Below are 6,844 nucleotides of genomic sequence, written 5' to 3'. Positions count from 1 at the left end.
TACAAGAGTTCAAGTAAGTGATTTCAAAGAATTTGGGGAAGAAAATGGGAGAATCTAGCTCATCTTCAAAGGAAAAGAGCAAGATAGAAAGTTTGGATCCAATACCTAATCCAAACGAATCTGAATACGAGCCCGAGAATGAGTTTGGACTATATACGAGCGAACCCGAAGACGATCCAAGCAACGAAATGGCAAACATCGAAGAAATGTCAATGGGAGCTTACAAGAAGCGTATTTGAGAAGATGTTGGTCCGAGATTAGTACAACCCGCGATTCTTGCCATTGCTACATTCGAGTTGAAGGGACACATCCTTAATGCACTAAAGGATATTCCGTTTTATGGGAAGGATCATGAGGATGCTTTCAAACATCTAGATGAGGTCAACGACATTGCTGACTATTTCAATGTCCCAAATGTTAATAGAGATACTGTCTTGCTGAGGATGCTACCAGTTACTTTCAAAGGAGCTGCAAAAGACTGGTTGAAAGCACTCCCACCTGGTACAATCACTACTTGGGCTCAAATGCGAGAGCAGTTTCTAGACCAACTTTGCCCACAATCCAACATAGCTAAACTCAAGAAGGCAATAGCCAACTTTGAGCAACAACCGGGGGAGTCGCTATACGAGGCATGGGAGCGTTACAAAGGATTGTTAAGGAATTGTCCTCAACATGACCTTAATATTCAACAAGAGATGTCTATTTTCTATGATGGGGTCAATGTCATGACTAGGCAACTCCTTGATTCGCAAGGCCCTCTCACAAAGAAGAATCCTAACCAGATCAAGGTGCTAATTGAAGAATTCGCAAAACACTCTCATGAGTACCACAACCCAAGACAAGATGGAACAAAAGGCAGTGGGGGTGCACATTCTGAAGAGATGGCTGCTATGATGGCGATGTTGAATAATATGGACCGGAGATTGACCCAAATGGACCAATCAATTCATGCAATAAAAGTTGGATGTGAAAGGTGTAATGGTCCACACTTGACCAAGGATTGCAGCTTAGATGATAACGAGTATAAAACGCTCAAGTTTTCTACTCGAGTGGGGATAAGTATGATGAGGACTGGAGAAAACCAAAGAAAGAGTGGATGCCATACGATGAGTACAAGAAGAAAAAGGAAGAGAAATATAAGCACACAGGCCGAGGCTTCTACCAAAAAGAGCAACCACCAGCCAAGAAGAAAGTAGACTTGGAAAATATTTTGACCCGATTTATGGAGGCCTCCGAGAAAAGGGATGATGATACTGGTGCAGTGCTAAAGGAACACATGAAAATGATGAAAGAACAGCACGCAATGATGATTGACCAGCAAGCCTCATTAAGAAATCATGAAGCGTCGATTCATAATCTAGAAGTCCAAGTTGGTCAACTAACTACTTTGGTGAGCAACAAATTATCCTCACAATTTCCCGAAAAGAATGCTCAATCCCATGTAATGATGATAGATACTGAAGAGGAGGCTATCTCTGAGTTCTTAGAAGCACTAGAGGTGGAGCCAAAGCTATTCGGACCAAAGCCAAAGAAGTCGAAGCTCGAAATCGAAGATGTTGCTGAAGTACCAGACTCACGACGTGAGCCCGATATGCTCACGTCGTGGGCTCAGTCTGAACAAAAATATTCTGTAAACGTTCCGGTTTATAAACCGCCTTTACCATTCCCGTCTCGAGTTAATCTCAACCCACTGGAAAGGGAACTTCTGGAATTTATCAAGCAAGTAAAGGGTATTCCTATTAATACTCCTTTTATTGAGTCACTTTCTAAAATTCCAGAGTATGCTAAGTTCCTTCAAGACCTTATAGACACTCGTCAGCAATTAAAGAAGAACTCCAAATTTATTCATAGTGAACAAAGCTCATGAGTTGTATTGGGGGAAATACCTAAGAAGATGGTAGATCCTGCACGCCTCACTCTTCCATGTGAGTTTGGAAACAATTTGAAGACTTATGCTTTAGCCGATTCTGCTTAGCATAAATTTGATGCCATATTCATTCTATCAAAAGTTGAATATCCAGAAAATGAAGGCTACAAAGATGACCATCTACATGGCCAATCGTTCGGTGACGCACCCAAGGGGAATCGTAGAAGACATCCTTGTTAAAATTGGGAAATTTGTTTTCCTAGTTGACTTTGTGCTTATGGATATGAAGGAGGATGTAAATGTCCCAATCATTCTTGGTCGCCCTCTACTAAATACTGCTAGGGCTTTAGTTGATGTTCGTGAATCCAAGCTTACATTGAGGGTTGGTGATGATGAGGAAGATTTTGGAGTACAAGATGGATTTCAAGGAGATGATGTTGAAGGAGAGGTGTCTAATATTGATGAAGATAATGAACTTGAAGAATTAGAAAAGCTCATGGAGGAAGAAATCAAGAAACTCATCAAGTCAAACGCATCAAACCGAGAGCATCCGTCCCGTTTTTCATTGAAGTCATTACCTACACAAAACCAACAACTATGATGAGTGAGGAAAGCGATGATTTGTCGAGTGATGAAGACGAGGCTAATTCTAAGGAGACGAGTCCAGTGGTGAAGGAAGAAAAGATTCCTATGGAGCTTAATAAGAGTGATGAAAAATTAGAGAATAAAGGGATCAAATGCAAGCTCGATGTAGATGCAGTAAAAGCTAAAAAAAGAGAATTCAAAGAAGGTGTACATTAGACGAGTTCAAGCGTACAAGAGGCGATGGAAAGAGCAGAAAATCCAGGTGGTGATGGACTCCTCTGAAAGCTCAACGTAGGAGGCATGGAGTCCGGCTCACGACTCCATCAAAAAGAAGCGCTTCTCGGGAGGCAACCCGAGTTTGGTTTGGATTTTCTTTTCTTTTTCTTTTTAGTTTTTGCATTTTTATTTTTCTAGGAAAATCGATCATATCATCTACAACATTTTATGCATAATAAGACACCGAGTGTGGGGTCCCTAAAATTAAGTGGTAATAATTATGAATTATAGTTAATGAAACTTGGGATTAATTATGAAATTATATGCTCAGACAGACTTCACGTCGTGAGCCCTTATGATTCACGACGTAAGTCTAGAAAAATATACTGAATTCTAATTTGTTAGCCCGTTCTATGTTTCAGCCCAATAATTGCTTAATTAAATGTCTCACTACATGGCCGGCCCATTTGTTCATTAATGGAATGGCCCAACTTTTCAGTCCATGAGAACTCACGACGTGAATCTTAGGAATTCACGACGTGAATGTTGAAAAGGTCACGGGACCACAGATAAGAAACAGGGAACCTTTTAACCTAAACACATAGTTTATTCTTCACGAAGTGAGGCTGTCTTCTGGTCCCCCCATCTTACCGATTGCGGCCAAATCCAACTCTTAATCTCTTTTTTCTTACATAATCTTCCAATTTAAGGTAATAATACTTAGTTCTCATGGCTAATTTTGCTTTAATAAGTTGCATTTAGGGCTGGGGTTTGGTAATTAGTACATTCTTTATATGTGCCCTAAAATTCGTGAAATAGCATTTGCATTTTGTTGGATGGTGCTTAGAAGTAACATAGGAGTAAACCCCAACGAAATTTTTGGTCTGATTCGGAAACTGCCTTGACCGATTCTTACCCTCATTGACGAACTCACGACGTGAATCCTTAGGGATTCATGACGTGAATCCTTAGGGATTCACGACGTGAATCCTGGCACCATCAAAACAGTTTTCTGTTTACTGATAATTTTTAGGATTTTTGTTTTGTGGTTGTTTGTTGTTTTCTTTTGCAGAAATGGGTCCAAGAAGAAAGGTTCCAATAGGGGTGGCTAGTTTACACCTATTTTAGGTCTTCCCAACAACTTCGTCTCGTGATATTTTGACATAGTGCAACAACCGGTTGGGGTGGCTTTACAACCGTGAGATTGTTGTTGCCCCTATAGTTAATTGGCTAAGGTTGAGGGAGGTTGGGCTTGTTGATCAGATGTCCCAGTATCTCACAAAGATATTTTTGGGAAATGGATTTTCATTTACGTGTAAAGGGTGGCAAAACTTGTTTAGAATTCAAGAGAGGGTGTACAAGGAACTTTTTGTGGAGTTCTTTGCAACTGTGGCATTTCATGAAAATGTCCAAGATCCTACCTTTCAGCAAACATTGGTTTTCCGTCTCGCGGGCGAATACCGAGAATGTAGTTTGGTGGAGTTCTCTTGGCGTATAGGTTTATATGACGCACATGAGGCCATGACTCCTGAGTTTGAGATGTTTCTGAGGGAGGCTGCCCGAGGGTATGAGAATGGAGCATCGGGGGTTGGTTTTTGGAGCAACATTGCTTCTGGAGTGTTTAATTTCGAGGTGTCACCAAAGAGCAGTATCAAATATCCCATCCACCGGCTACTCCACCACCTTAACACCTTTTCCATCCATCATAAACGTCATGGGGACATGGTCACAAAGATGAACTTGTTCTATTTGTGGTCAATTTTACAACCGGGAGTATGTTGCAACATTCCATACTTCTTGGCCCGCTATTTGGCGGAATATACTACGAGTTCCCGCCTCGGGAGCCCCATTTGTGGTGGCCATTTTATCACACGATTGGCCAGGTCTTATGGTTTCATCGTTCCCGACATCACCCACTCTTTGACTTGTATGGAGGGAAACGAGTTTACTATGGGATATTTGGAGACAATGCGGGTAGTAAAGAATTATGGGTCTCATTGGGGAATTCTACATTCAGATGATGATGATGTTGACGAGTAGCAAGATGAGCAACCCGAGCCACAACCGCAACCACGACCTCGGCGGAGGAATGTTAGAGGTCGAGGAGAGAGAGAGAAGTCGGTGCATCTACACACTTCACCACCATTCTCTTTGGAGTTATTCTGAAGATTATTCTGGCTCGTTTTCTCCACTATATAATGTGGCGTAAGCTTTCCCACATTATTCTTCACGTTGTTGAGATTTGCACCACCTTTATTGAAGATTGAAGTTTCGATTCGTTATTGGTGCTTTATGTATCTTGCAATGATAAAGATCCAAGTTCCTTTTGTTCATTAAATGAGATAAAATCAACATAAAGTATTAAGATAATGCATGGATTTTATAACTAGATATGACCATATTTCAATTTCAGCAATAAAAGACATGCTCGGGTCAAAAGGAAGAGGATTGAGTGATTGGAAGCTTGGAGATTGAAGACTGAAGAAAGAAGGATGTTGAAGGATAGCTTGACCCCTCGTCAGTGTTTTGGCCATATCTCATGAACCGTAAGTCCGATTGACGAGATTCAAAATGTTCTAAAAACTAGACACAATTTCGGACGACTTTTGTGTTTTGAGAAAATGTTGAATCCAAAAGAAACGCGACGAGTTTTTAGCACAAACTCGACGAGTTGGTTAGAATGTTCCAGATTCGAAGATGCCTTGCCGTACACGCTGTATACGCGGATTATCGAAAAAACTCGACGAGTTTGTGGTGAAAACTCGTCGAGTTGGCCCTGTTTTCAGAATTTATATATAGAAACACTTCTCATTCGAACCCTAACTTTTTATGGAGGCTAGCTACGATTATTGAAGACCAGAAGGGTTCTTGAAGCTTCAGTTTTCGAGATTGCAACCTAAGAGACAATTTAGAAGAGAATCAAAGGCAAATAATCATTTTTCTTTTCTTAATCTTTGATTTGAACCATGTTTGAATCATTAGATTTTGATTTTAGATTATTACTTGCTGTAGATATGAGCTAAAAGCTTTTTACTTGATTCATATAGTTTTGTGAATACAAGATTGTATGCCTAGGAATAATGAACATGAAACTAGGGTTAACTAGAAAATATGTAAATCAATGTGTGAGCATGTGTGATGAACAACCACATATGAATTGATTGAATTGAAATAATTTGATTAGCTATTATTACAAGTCTTACTTGATACGAACTGAACACTAGGAAACTTGTTAGTTTAATCAACTGGCCACTGTTTGAATTAACTTGTCCACTAAAGGATTGGTAATAGTGAACATGAGCCTAATCACATTAGGAATCGGTAACCATTGACATATTGATCCATTGCACTTGCCACGAAATCAACCATAGGAATAAGTGAATCAAATCTAAACAGAAGTCTCTTTTATCATTGAATCTAGTTGTCCTTTCTTATTCTTCTTAGTTGTTAATTGTCTTTGTTGGAGTGTTAATTGATTATTTAAGTTTCTAGTCTTGCAAAACTAGATAAACCTCATCTTTTATTACTTGTTTTATTTAGATAATATTAGTATTTATTTTAATTGTTTACCGTTCCCTGTGTTCGATACCCTACTTACCTGAACTAAACTGCTAAACGATAGGTACACTGCCTTTCATGTGTTTGTCTTTGTGTTTAAGTTAGTAGGATTAAAACTAGTTTGTTTAACACACATCAAGTTTTTGGCATCGTTGCCGGGGAACGGTTCAAATAGTTAATTTTTCTTGCTAATTGTTATCGTTTTTATTTTATTGATTATTTTTTTTATATAGTTTAATTTTAATTTTAATTTTTATTTATTATGTATTTTCTAAATCTCGATGCTTTTGATGCTTTTCTTGAGGAAGTAGTTCAGGAAATTGAGCAAGAAGATGAGGAGTATGACTCAGATGATGATTTGAAGGAATTTGGAAGATGGTTAGATAACATCTTGCCTAATGAACAAGAGAAATCTGAGTTACAAGAGCTAGAGTTAAAAGATGAAGATTTTAATCCAGAAAAAGATTTGGAGGAGCTGGAAAGATTGCTAGCAGAGAGGTCAGATGAAGAACAAGAAAAACCTGAGTTGCAGGAACCAAGCCGTGGTTTGACCATTACCACGACGTGGCCCCCTGTTTTTTCGGTTTGTGTTTCGAAGCATGGGGTGACGATTCCAAC

At 39.3% G+C, this 6,844-nt stretch overlaps 1 non-coding gene across 1 annotated transcript; it reads right to left on the bottom strand.

Annotated features, from left to right (window-relative positions):
• Positions 1 to 572: 572 nt before the first annotated feature.
• On the bottom strand, positions 573 to 679 carry LOC145118318 (small nucleolar RNA R71). Its single transcript, XR_013713274.1, has one exon. It is a non-coding gene; the product is annotated as a small nucleolar RNA R71 (small nucleolar RNA).
• Between the last annotated feature and the right edge of the window lie 6,165 nt (positions 680 to 6,844).

Source organism: Lactuca virosa, chromosome 5 (genome assembly GCF_052849685.1).
Source record: "Lactuca virosa cultivar CGN04683 chromosome 5, Lactuca_virosa_CGN04683_v6, whole genome shotgun sequence".
NCBI classification, from domain to species: domain Eukaryota; kingdom Viridiplantae; phylum Streptophyta; class Magnoliopsida; order Asterales; family Asteraceae; genus Lactuca; species Lactuca virosa.
The sequence above is the reverse complement of the archived record's forward strand: the minus strand, read 5'-3'. Positions and strand labels throughout refer to the sequence as shown.